Source organism: Felis catus, chromosome A1, assembly GCF_018350175.1.
Source record: "Felis catus isolate Fca126 chromosome A1, F.catus_Fca126_mat1.0, whole genome shotgun sequence".
NCBI classification, from domain to species: Eukaryota; Metazoa; Chordata; class Mammalia; order Carnivora; family Felidae; genus Felis; species Felis catus.
Window position 1 is genome coordinate 159,597,635 of NC_058368.1, and position 13,957 is coordinate 159,611,591.

Here is a 13,957-nt window from a genome sequence, read left to right on the forward strand (position 1 = left end):
CCAGCTCCTCACCTGCTCAATTATTTGTGGAGCAGCCTGGTGGATGGGTATCAAGGGCTGAACACTCCAGAAATGCCAATAACCACTTGCCAAAGGTTATACCCCCATCTCTGCCTTTAGTGGACCCCCTCCCAACAAAGCTTAACAAAGCACTGCACAAAGAGCAGCTGGACAATATTCATTTACTCTTTCATTCGTATATGTTTACTGAGCACCTTTTAAGTGTGAGAGGCTATGTTAGGAGATAGAGGATATAGACAAAATAAATGTGGTCCTCATTTCCATGGACTTTATAGATACATAAATAAACAATTGCAACAATATGATAGATGTTATGCCAGTGGAAGCACAGAATGGTATGGTAGTACAAGGCAGGGACACCTCCCCAGATTAGGAGGGTCAAGAGAGTCCAAAGTGAGTGATCAAGGATGATTAGGAGTTAGTAGGTGCCATCGTGCAGCAGAAGCTTGGAACTGCCACTACTCAGGAAGCATGTTTTTGCAGTGAGGTGTAAAATGGAGGCAGTGACAAGTGGGAACATCAGGCAGTGATGCTGATGCTAGCACTTTAAGTAAAAATCTCACAAATACAGTGGGAAAATGAGTTTCCTGACCAAAGGTCAAAGGAAAGGTAGAGGGTTTGTGAAAGGAAAGACTGCCATTGAGATTGGGGGCAGGGAATTTATTAAATAAAGGGAAAGGAACCTGAGATAAAGAATGGGGGATTGCAGCCTTTTGAAGCTCTCTCATCACTAATTATGGCCAAGAGGTCAATCCACCCAAAGTCAGAACAGATAAAGCTTTCTAAAGGACAGGACTTTTTTCATGCAAATGTGTCTTGAAATGCAAACTAAAGAGGGGGGCGGGGAAGGAAACATAGCGTGAAGGGTAGGAGACTTCGGAAGCAATATCTTTAAACTCAACAAAACAAAAAAACAACCCCTGCAAAACAGGTGGCAAAAACATCTCTATACAGTAGGTTGCACAGTATGTTCCCTGTAGATAATGTTCATCTACAACTGTTTAAATTCCATCTTTTGAAACGTTACTCTAGATTCTGTCTTTTAAAACATTACTCCTCCAAACGGAATAGACCTTATGAACATCTTCACTTTATAATTGTAACGGAACAGGGACGTAGAGCCCTCCAATACAAAGGAAATAATCTTTAAATAACAGAACGACAGCTCTGTGAAAAAACCATACGAGGTGTCCTGTTCAGAGGCTTAGAAAAGAAAAAGAGTAGATTTAAAGATAGGGTACTTGACTCCAAAAATGGTGCTGTGAGACTGAATATTGTGGGCTGAGGAAATGTGTTTTGTTCTGTTCTGTTTAATTCTGAGGTTAAAAGCAGTAGTCAAACCATGACAGCGAGGAGCTTTCTGCTCTGTTATATTACAGTTCACTTATTTCCCTCCAAATATTAAACAATGCCAAAAAAACTTTTAGTTATTTGGGATGCGATCCATTTTCATTTCACTCTTGTCCTTTTTTGGTTGGGAGATGACAGTTTAATATTCCAGGCTCCAAACCAGAGCTTGGCAAATGGATTTAAAAAAAAAAAAAAAAGTTAAATGCCGTAGGGAAGAAAAAAGGCATGCAATTAATTTTCCACAAGAAACTGTGAAACTGGTGCTAAAGATGAGTATGTTTATTATCTATTTACCTCATACAATTCTTGAAATCTTTCATAGCACGATAGCATGTCAGTAATTCTACTGAAGTTAGTTAGCTCTTGGTATTATAGTATAAAAATTCACATTTATTATATTCTACTTCAGCATCTTATTTTATTAATTTTTTAAAAATGTTTATTTATTTATTTTGAGAGACAGAAAGCATGAGCCGAGGAAGGGCAGAGAGAGAGGGAGAGACAGAATCTCTGCTATGAGTGCAAAGAGTCAGGCATTTAACCGGCTGAGCCACCCAGACGCCCCACTTCAGCATCATCTGAAATTAAATACAATATAATAAACATAGTGATTAAAAACCCAAGTCTGAGATCTGATTTGAGTTTCAATCTCACTCAAGGGGCTCCTGGGTGGCTCAGTTGGTTAAGTGTCCAAATCTTGGTTTCAGCTCAGGTCATGGTGTCATTGTTCCTGAGTTCAAGCCCTGCATGAGGCTCTGTGTTGACAGTGAGGAGCCCGCATAATATTCTCTCTCTCCCTCCCTCTCAAAATAAATTAAAAGAAAAACTGTTTTAAAAATTAATAATAAATCTCACTCATGTTTTATAAATTGTGTCACTTTGGGAATGTTACTTAACCTCTCTCAGTTTTAGTTGTATCATCTTTAAAGGGATCATATTAATAATTCTAAATTCATTTTGCTTTTCTGAGGATTAAGTAATATAAAAAGAGCTGATGGGGGTAACTGGGTGGCTCAGTCGGTCGAGTGTCCAAATTCAGCTCAGATCATGATCTCACAATTCATGAGTTTGAGCCCCAGGCAGGTTCTGTGCTGACAGCTCAGAGCTCAGAGCCTGCTTCGGATTCTGTGTCTCCCTCTCTCTCTCTGCCCCTCCTCTTCTCATACTCAGTCTGTCTCTCTCTAAAAAATAAATAAATCTTTAAAAAAATTAAAAAAAAAAACTGATGCATATGAAAGGGCTGATACATAATGAGCTTTTAGTAAATAGAAGCTCTTGTTATTGTTAAATGAATATTCTGAAGATTTAGAAGTTTCCTTGGCCAGGGTCACCTTTTTGTTCACACACAAAAGTTTTCTAGGTATTTCTGTACTTTATTCCACTGCAAATAAATGTCAATCCAAATATGTGGACAATATCACAACTAGCTCAAAGAATGAAATACAACATTTTACTCCATCGATGGCTTTTTGGATATACCTAACCTGTTTACGAGCTGAAAGTTGGTCACCCTAAGCCCACACTCAAAAATTGCCCCCTCACAATCCTGTATGCACATTTCAAAAAATGAAACAGAAAAAAGCTCATTTGCCAGTTGCCTTGCTTAACACCAAACATGGTAGGGAAAGCAGTCCATTAGTGACTGAGTAGCTTCAAGGCTTTCTTTCAAATCTCAGTATTTAAAAAAAAAAAATGACTATTGCCAGGAGAAATTCCAGTTCTGAAAATGCTATGCACTGTTGATACATTTGTCTTTTACTTAGGGAAATGTTAAGTAAGTTTTTGAAGTTCATTCTGGGTCTAACAGCCTTAGAAAATACTTATAAGATGATCTTCTCATGGTTGTTTCATTCAACATCAATTGGGCACATCTATTTTATGTGTCTGACCCTTGGATAGCTCTGGGGCTGCAGTAAGGATTGAAATGTCACTCCTGACTCATTGAGCTTACAGTCAGAATTAGGGATGGGGGAACAGCTAGAAATTAACAGGCATTACTATATGATATAGTACACTACTATCATAGTGTATATGATAGTTCTATAATGGAGGAAATGTAAGATAATATAAGAATACATTTGCATTTGATTTCTAGAAAAATGTTGAATAATGGTTGGGCTTTAATCAACCAGTTAATCTCAATTAATCAACATTAATTGAGAACTAGTATTAGTGGCAAGGAGTGGCTTGACAGTAGGAAAGTGATATAGAAAAATATCCCCTATGATTTCTAGGGGGTCTCCTCCCTAGCCAAATCAAGTAAACAAACAATCCAAACAGAAATCGCAGTCTTTTTAAGCAAATGTGGCTTTAGGCTGAGCTCCCTAGTACCTTCACTTTCCTACCAGTTATCTTCTTTAAATTCTTTCTGTGCAATTGAACACAGCCATGATGTTGAGACTCTTCTATTGAAATAAGAAAAATAATTATTATAACCCAGAGGCTCAGCCCCCAAAATCTTTTGGTTATAATTTTGCTTGCAGAGATTAGTTAAATCCCAAACATGAAATCAAATCTTTACCACCAGGGGAAATGGAGAACTCTTGACTAGCTAAATATTCACCAACTCTAACAATAGATTTTTAAAGAAAATATGTCAAATCATATTCAGCATTAACTTGGTACTACATGTGCAAGTTGTGACACCATTTATTTGATCCAAGTTTGTTTCTTACCTCCGAGTTATCTGTAACTATCTAAGTCCATCTTTGCCAATTATTTTTTAAAAAGTACTTATAAGATGGAAGGGGTGGGGTGCTTAGTTAGCCTAGTCAGTAGAACATGCAACTCTTTTTTTTTTTTTTTTGGATTTAAAATTTATTTATTTTGAGAGAGACAGAGAGCACATGAACACGGGAGGGGCAGAAAGAGAGAATTCCAAGCAGGCTCTACACTGTCAGTGTGGAGCCCTTCACAGGGCTCAATCCCAGAAACTGTGAGATAATGATCTGAGCCAAAACCAAGAGTCCATAACTTAACTCACTGAGCCACCCAGCCACCCCTAGAGCATGCAACTCTTGATTTTGGGGTTGTGAGTTCGGGCCTTATCTGTGGCTTAGAGTTTACTTAAAAAAAAAAAAAGATGCAGAAGGAAAAATAAATCTTAATTATGCTGCTGGTCTTAACCCTGAAGTATTTTATAGATGTGTCAAGAAGCTATTCACACAACAGGAGACTTACTAATAATATTCTTATGATTCTTTCATTAATTAGAGAACAGTTCACCCTCCCACCTTGGTTCCTGTTTAAATTTTTTTGAAAACTTTTTAATGTTTATTTATTTTTGAGAAAGAGACAGACAGAGAGCAGGGTAGGAGCAGAGAGAGAGAGGAAGACACAGAATCCGAAGCAGGCTCCAGGCTCTGAGCTGTCAGCATAGAGCCCAATGAGGGGCTCGAACTCACGAACCCTGACATCATAACCTGAGCCAAAGTCAGATGCTCAACCAACTGAGCCACCCACATGCTCTCCTGTTAACTTTTTGATCCCAATCAATGGGAATGGGTCTTGGCTCATTGACTAGTTGCCCTTTATCTGTTATGACAGGAAGACAAATTATACACATTTATGTAATTTGGTACATGTGACAGATATTTTAATCTCAATTTTGGACATTTAACCAATGATAAGTATTGAAATAAAGGTGAAATGGTTATGAAATTGATGTATATCTAAACACATGTATATACCCAAAGTATAATCTCCATAAACAATCTTCTTAAATCTTCTCTGGAATAAGGTAATAGTCAAGTTACAAGGAAAATTTATACAGATAATCACACACACATACGTTTGGTGAAAGGCCTAAACTGGGTATGAGAAAGTAGAAAAAATTAAGTAAGCAGTTATTCTTTATTAAGGCCTCAGTTAAGAAGCTCTTTTAAATGAGGGACAAAATATGCAGTGCAATGACTTAAAATATAACAGGAGTAAGTTTTGAAAAATATTCATTAGTAGAATGAGGCAGTGGAATATGTCAAAGCCAGAAGAATTTAATTTTATTGTCACAAAGCTCTATTTAAAAATAAAAGCTTACTTGATATCAATATATTTTTCCACCTTTGTGCAATATTTAGAGGAGGAAAATAACCCATTTTATGCCATAGACTTAACAAAAGTACCCTTAAAATACTCTCATAATTTAAAGGCAGTGTTGGTTTCAATCAAGTCAGAATAATTAGAGTATAACTGGGACTTTTGGGGACACAGGTGAGTCGAAATGACTTGAAAACTGCTACATTAGAGGAGTACCAAAGAGGCAACCAATGCCAGAAGCACCTGATGCTTATGTATTGTTTCAGCGTCAAGACACCCTTTGGGTTACAAGATTACACACAAATGAGATTAACCCCATGTGCCATTTAAATTTCAACCACAGTCTAAAAAGCACAAGGACTAATTTACCTAGTTGTTGCCAAAAGGAATATCAATTAAGGATTTAGGATAAAATAATGCCTGCTCCTGATTTGGATTGAAAAAAGCAAGAATTTAGTACTCAGGATGGGATTTAAATTATGTTTTCATTAGTAAATACTCATGTCCTAGTAATTTCAAACATTTTACTTGATGCTAGAGCTGCAGCTGTGATACTGCGATGCACAAACATGTTTCTGCCTTCATGGAACCAAAAGTCTCATATTAGTCTTTAGTAGCACTACACACACACACACACACACACACACACACACACACACACTCTTATGTATATATGTGTCTATAGTCTTTCCTCCTGTATGTGTGTGTGTGTGCAAACCTTAATCAATGCCTCAACTGTGAAGCTATATTTTATTGGGTAAGTTGGAGTAGAGAATGTGCAGTTACTCATGTTTTTTTTTGTTTTTTTAATTAGAAAGTCAATTCAACTTTTTGAAGCCAAATATTATGTAGATGACACTGCTAAAATGTAAAAGAACATGTACTCAAATCAATAAACTGAAAAAATATATATTGTTTGGTTGGTTACTCATTAATATAAGTAGGAACCTCATTTGCTTCCACAAAAGGTAGCTTTTAAAATATTTGATATTAATATATATCATGAGGAAGATGTGGCTCCTGGCATAGAGGAAGTCAGACTCCTATAAGAGAAACCAGTAACAGAACATGGAAAGAGGGATAAATTTTACCTAAAGTTCAGGGAAGTCCACCCAAAGACAAAATTGGGGCTGAGATTTAAAAGATGAGTTTAGAATACCCTGCATAAAAAATAAAACAGTGTTCTAAGCAGAGCACACATACTTATCATGGAGATCTGAAAACATATGGGTGTCATGACTGGGAAAAGACTGAGTGAAGACTGATTGAAGAGAAGAGTATAGGGAGAGAGAAGTGTTTCAGAAATGGTTTCAGGGATAGATTTAAAATAGCTAGAATGGCAAGCTGAAGAATATGGGTTATACTCAATGAAAAAGGAGGAAACATTTAAGGGTTTTGAACATAACTATTCCATGATCATAGCTGTGTTTTAGGTATGTTTAGGTATGTTTAGCTGTGTTTAGGTTTTAGCTGTGATAAGTTGGGCTGGGAAGAGAAGAAAGGGAAAATCAACTACAATAAAGACAATTTTACATGTTAGGGGCAATAAATGCTTCATCCTGGGTCTGAGACATAGTAAACCCTTGTGAATGAATGAAAAAAAATGTAACTAAGTGACAATGGAGATAGAGTTAAGAGTCATTACCTAAATAACACATACGTGATTTGAGAAGAAATTGATTGGGAAAGTGAAGGAAAAATAGGAAAAAGTAATGATTCCAAGGTTTCAAGGTGAACTATGAGGGTAACTTTTGTTGCCATTAACTGAGATGTGGAACTAAGATGAGAAGGTGGTTATGGTGGATGGTGAGAGAGTGAAAGATTGACAACATCTGACAGCATATTGAGTTTGAGCTGATACCTTAATAAAGATGTACTACACTAGGTATGAAATCAGTATTTGAAGTCTGGAAAAGAACGCAGAGCAAGAGAAAGAGTTGGATATCATCTGACGTTAGTTGAGTTACAGAGAGCTTGAGATTACATCAGAAAGGGGTATATGGCATGAGAATAAAAAGATGACTTTCACAAGTTGGGTTCCCAAGGAAGCAGGCTCTGAGATGGAGATTAGTCAGTGTGATGTTTATTAGGGAGTATGTTTGGGATCAATACATTGGGGAAAAGGAGAGGTCAAGATGGGATATGCTTTCCTTTTTTTTTTTTCTTTTCAAATTTTTATTTAAATTCTAGTTAGTTAATATACAGTGTAACATTGGTTTCAAGAGTAGAATTCAGTGATTCATCACTTACATACAATACACATAAAACAAATGCTCATCATAACAAGTGCCCTCCTTGGGGCACCTGGGTGGCTCAGTCAGTTGAGCGTCTGACTCTGGCTCAGGTCATGATCTCTCAGTCTGTGAGTTCAAGCCCCACATCGGGCTCTGTGCTGACAGCTCAGAGCCTGTAGCCTGCTTCAGATTCTGTATCTCCCTCTTTCTCTACCCCTCCCCCGCTCATGCTGTCTGTGTCTCTCTGTCAAAAATAAATAAAACATTAAAAAAAAATAACAAGTGCCCTCCTTAATGCCCATCACCCATCTAGACTATCCCCCACCAACCTCCCTCCATCAACCCTCAGTTCTCTCTCTAAAAGTCTGTGATTTGTTTCCCTCTTTTTCCCCCTCCCATATGTCCATCTGTTTTGTGTCTTAAATTCCACAAATGAGTGAAATCATATGGTATTTGTCTTTCTCTACCTGACTGATTTTGCTTAGCATGATACACTCTAGCTCTATCCATGTCATTGCAAATGGCAAGATTTCATTCTTTTTTGATGACTGAACAACATTCCATTGTGTGTGTGTGTGTGTGTGTGTGTGTGTGTGTATCTCACATCTTTTCGGTCAATGGATGGACATTTGGGCTCTCTCTCTGTAGCTTGGCTGTTGATGATGCTGCTATAAACATTTGGGTGTATGTACCCCTTCGAATATGTATTTTTGTATCCTTTGAGTAGCAAAAATCCAAAAGTAGTACAAAAGTACTACCTAGTAGTGCCATTGCTGGATTATAAGGTAGGTCTATTTTTAACTTTTTGAGGACCCTCCATACTGTTCTCCAGAGTGGCTACACAATTTGCATTCAAGGTAGGATCAAGTTACAACAGAAACGTCAGCTAATCCTCCAGGGTTTTCCAAAGATGGTATGACCCTTTATTCTCCATCCCAAGATGGAGCAGAGGCTGGGCCTTACACCTCTGTACCAATCAGCCATTGGAAATGACTGCCCAGGGAACTAGGCATGACCCTTGGCTAGGTGTCCCTCTTCAACTGAGGTAACTCCTTAAAGGTGCTAGTAGTGGGGGTCTGTCTTCTGGCAGTGCACACCCAGCAGGAGTTATAATTACTTCTTACTCTAAAGGTGTTCATGGTGGCACATCACATATCTATCAGGATGGGTGAACATGAAATATTGTAGGAAAGCCTGTATTGATAGAACTGGATCGTGAAGGGTGAAAATAGAGCAAGGGTTTCTGGAAGTGTAAGATCACTGGAATACAGGTACTCTTTGAAAGCCAAGATTCAAGAAAGAAGAGAAACACAGCAGATGTAATATCTGCAGAAAATTTAACTTTAAAGAATAAGAAAAGGACATTGGATTTGGCATAAATATGATTACTTTTTTAATGTTACTGTTTACTAGGAGAGAAAACAGAATGAAATTGAGAATTGCATTTAGCCAAAAGTGATCATTGTTGAAATCAGAGAAACAAAAGGGGAAGTCAATATGCTAAGAAACAAAATAATAGGCTGCAAAAGAACATGTTCTCGTTCTATTAAAAAAATTCACCTGCCATTACTAATCTCCTACTCTGATCTGATTTCATCCAACACAAGAAGTAAAAATGCTAAAACCTAGAAAAGAAGATTAATTAAATTGGCTCAGCAATATGTTCCTTTCATATGAGAAAACCTATCTAATGAAAAGAGTTTTCTTCATTCCTGTGAATTTTCTGGTAACAGTCCTCTTGAAAGATTCCAAGTTATGTTTCATTCAAGATGTTCAAGAAATGCTTTCCTAGATATCCATTTAGAGTGCTAAAATTCTCCAAGCAACTTTATGGTCTGATAAACTTCAAGCTATTTTCCAGATTAAGCCTTGGATAGAGTGAGCGCCTTTGTCTGGTTAGAAGCCCAGTTCTATGGTACTGCATAAATAAAAACCCTTATTTAAAGTCACACAGAGGTTGACAGCCTTCTTGACAGCATATTGCTAAAAACAGCATAAAAGTCTTCAGGAAAGATAAAAGACAAAGGAACATTTATTGACCAATTATTATTCTCGAGACACTTTTTCAGATGTTTGCATACAATATGTCATTTGTCCTCACTCCAAGTCTGTGAGCTATTCCCTGTCTTATAAATAACATTTCTGTGTTTCAGTTTTCCAAATAACCTGCCCAATGTTACTCTATAAGGATTAGAACTAGGATTTATTGAATATCTGAATGATTATTTCATTCATTCACCAAGTATTATTCAGCATCTGTTTTTTGCATTATTGGAACTCAAATCTGATAGCAAAGCTTATATCCTAAATTTTTATTTTCTTAATTATTTTAATTTTGTTGTACTTATTTTCATGTATCATAATGGTTTAGAAACACATTTAAAAAGTCCAGCACAGCTGCCTGCAATGGTAACTCAAGTTACCTGAATGAAAATACTGAGGTAGTCACCATTGCTCCAAAGATGCAGTTGTTCATAATGCACATTAGGAGACACAAAAAACAGTGGCTGGAAGTGGTGAAGATTAATACATATTAATGTATTATATATGACTTATATATTTGTATTATATAATATATATAATATATATGACTTATATATTTGTATATATATAATATACTATATATGTGACTTATATAATGTAAAATAATCAGTCTTTATTGAGTGATATTGATGGTTTTTTTTCTTTTTTTAAATCCCTTTTTTTTTCAATTAAAATAATTAGAAAGAATGGGTAAATCATAGTGTGTTAGGTAAACTAACAAAAAGAAACAGAAATATTTCTTTCATTTTCCTATCTATTGGCTATAGAACTTCTGTGACAAAGAAAAAAGTGTTTTGGCACCAAATATATACATTCAACTCATTTAACTTATTGGAACATCCACATAAGTTCTGATAAATTAATTAAACAATGTGGCCAGTAGACTAAGATGGTTTTAATACCTTAGTAGCCTATGAAAACAACCTAAAACCTAAGCCTATAAGTGCCTCAAGTTTAAAAAATCAAAACCTAAGGACAACCAGTCACAAACAGCCAACTTAGCTTTTCCAAATAATGTCACTTTAAACCATATCAAATAAGCTTTGTTCCACCTCTTCAGTAGAAAATCTTATCCCTCACTCCCGAAGGTGGAGGGATCCGGACCACTTCCAGTTTGGTGATGCCTCATTCCAGTCAATTTTTGCTCAAATAAACTCTTAAAAATTTTATATTCCTCAACTTATCTTTTAACAGCTGAATGGTCTCTAATTCAATTCTCTTTTATATTTACATGCTGAGTAACAGAAGACTATTCCTATTTTAACATCTATGTAGTAAAACTATATAACTTTCTACATAATGATGCTCTATAAACATATTTTTTAGAACTAAATCTGAAGAATGAATTGCTGGAGGAAAATACGTTGTATTTTCAAAATAAGATTTTAGTATCAGTTTTTGCAGGTAGAAATGAGTTAGCAAAGTCTATTCTTAATAAGCTTTATGCAGAAATGTTTGACCTCTCTAAACTTGTCTGAGCATTTCTGTGGTACAAATAAATTGATATGTTAATACAATATCTACTTTTGGACAGTAGTTGATATGGTGTGCCTTATTATTCACCAATGATCTTTTCAATAACAGTCGAACACATAGGAGTTGATGCCAGTAATTGAAAATATTCTTATGTAAAGAAAGGTAAATGTATAATTCTTCATAAACCTGAATTCTCACAAACATTTATATGGGTGTCTACTTTGGATAATATATAAGAATTAACTAATATGGATCAGTGATTTAACAAATTAATACGTTGTACTTATACTAACACTTTAATCTCCTGATTATCTGTTGTCTTCACAAATACTTAAAGTAGCTTTTTAAATGTCTTACTGCTTCATAAAAGTAAAACAGGAGTACTTGAATAGGAAATAGATTAAGGATTCATCTCTATGAATGGATTCATCCATTCTGTATTTATGATCAATATATAACTCAATATTTTCCCTAGGGGATGAGACATATTTGTAGAAATTAGGGAAAAAATTTCTTGGATCTGCCCATTTGACACAATCTGTCACCAGTTCTTACCTTAGGAAGATAAAGAACATACCTGATCAGTGAAGCTCTTTGTTTTATGTGTATACTGACAAGTAGAGGAGGTTACATCATATAGCTAAAAATTTAAATATATATAAATGTGTGTATATATATAATATATATAGTATATAGATAGATATATATGTGTGTATGTGTGTGTGTGTGTGTGTGTGTATATATATATATAGTATAGTATATATTCTTTTGCCAGGCCTGGTGGTGAGCATTAAATGCATAATTACTTATAGAATACTAAATGAGGGTCCAAAAGGAGACATTATAGTATATAATAGTATATGTTTGAAAATGTAGATACAGGACAATTATATTTTAAAAGGATAAAAGAATGGGGAGAACAAATGAAAAAAAAGCAATAATTGCTTTTATAAATAATGTTGGTAGTAACATAATTAGAATTGTCATCTTAAGACAATAATGCAGATGATATGGAATAAAAGAAATGAGAAATTATGGGATACTCTAATTCTAAGATCCCCTGCATCCTTGAGAACTAGTGTTTCCAAGAAGAATGTGAAAGAAGAAACAGATGAAATGTAAAACAAAATAAGTAAAAGCTGTATTCTAAAATTTTATAGCAAACATTACTATGAGTTCATGAGATATTTTATCTTTAATACGCACTTACATGACATATGCAATATACATATACATACATGTATATAATATATACAAAATGTATTAGCTGTGTCCACTAAAATGATTATATTAATTCCATCCACTGAAAAGCTCTAGAAACGATAATCTACCCACCTGCAGTGAGCAAACCAAATATTGTATGCCCCCCGATGGAAAAACAGAATACCCATCTATAGTCTCGCCAAAGAATCAAACCTGGAGTAGATTTGGAATAAATGTTTTGAGTTCGTCTTTGACATGCTGTGTGCTACATAAGAAGAAGAGCATAGTAACTGTATGAAAATATGATACTGAAGGCTTTATAAAACTAGAATAAATATTTGAGGGTCATTTTTATGGTGTGGTACTTGAGACAACAGAAATTAATGAGACGTATGTTAAGAGAAATAGCACAGGTCTAAGGTACGAACCATTAGAAATCAAGAATCAAACATGGAGGTGGTTGGGAGATATGTGAAATAGATAAAGGGGATTAAGAGTACAGTTATTGCGATGAGCACTGAGTAATATATAGAAATGTGGAATCATTATATTGTACACCAGAAACTAATATAATGCTGTATGTTAACTATTTCAATATAAATAAATAAATAAGCATAACAGAATGTTAAAGGGGAGAATCAAAACATGGATAAATGCTAATAAAGAAGATCCATTGCAATTTCAGAGGAGTAAGAGAAGTAATAAGATCACAGGGGTCATTTACGAAGAAAGTTTAAAGAAGCAAACTTCATGATGTATCAGTTTTCAGCCAAAGACCTAAATATTCAAGATGTAGTCATCAGTTCCATGGGCTTATATCTTAAAATTGCAAAAACCAAACAAAAAGTGCCAGAAACTTCATATGCACTTTAAATTTAAATGACCACAACAATAAAACCTTTACAAATGTACATTGTGCAATTATTAATGTTCTCATTTTCCAAAGGAGAAAGCTGACATATAGAGGTATCAAGTGATGTTGGAAATCCAAGTTGAGAATGAAGCCAGTTTTTTTTTTTAATTATTAGCATGAGGGTCTTTTTAGACCACCCCATTTCTGTGATTTCACACTCTGATTAAAACCTTAAACAATCTTCTTATATGTATTTATCAATTATCAGTGTCCGCTGAAGAAGAAATTGCAAATTCATAGCCTGCTTCTATGTTTAGAGGACACAGAAGAGAAGCATCATAGCAAGATGGACAACAGAGGGTGCCCTCCACTTTGTGCATAAGATGCATTGACTAATCATTTCCTGAATCATTACTAAGTGATGCTTCATAAAATTCTTGGCAACTGAGTCTTTTAAACTGCAACAGATGTGAAATGGTGAGTAATATACTTCCGTATTTTTCTCCCTAAAGGCAGTTGAAATTCAAATCATCAAAGTCAAAGCAAAGACAAGCTGACTATACTTAATTAAATGTTGATGCCAATGGAAAGCCTTATACAGTATCTGGAGATATTAACAAAGAAAACTTTGCAAAATGAAATCAGCAGCTACTTGGTGTTAACGGATTTCCAAGTCAAGAGAGAGGGTCACAAGCAGTGGGCACACTTCCACGCTGATAGTTAACAACTGACTTCCAGGGAA

The 13,957-nt window shown here is 35.3% G+C and overlaps 1 long non-coding RNA gene across 10 annotated transcripts in view; it reads left to right on the plus strand.

Annotated features, from left to right (window-relative positions):
* LOC109502461 overlaps window positions 1-13,957 on the plus strand; it is a 306,856-nt gene that overhangs the window by 98,697 nt on the left and 194,202 nt on the right. For 9 of the 10 annotated variants that reach the window (XR_006583358.1, XR_006583356.1, XR_006583355.1 and 6 more), the window contains one exon: window positions 13,484-13,692. This is a non-coding gene — a long non-coding RNA (uncharacterized LOC109502461). The remainder of the gene's footprint in view (window positions 1-13,483; window positions 13,693-13,957) is intronic. The other variant, XR_006583361.1, reaches the window with a different exon arrangement.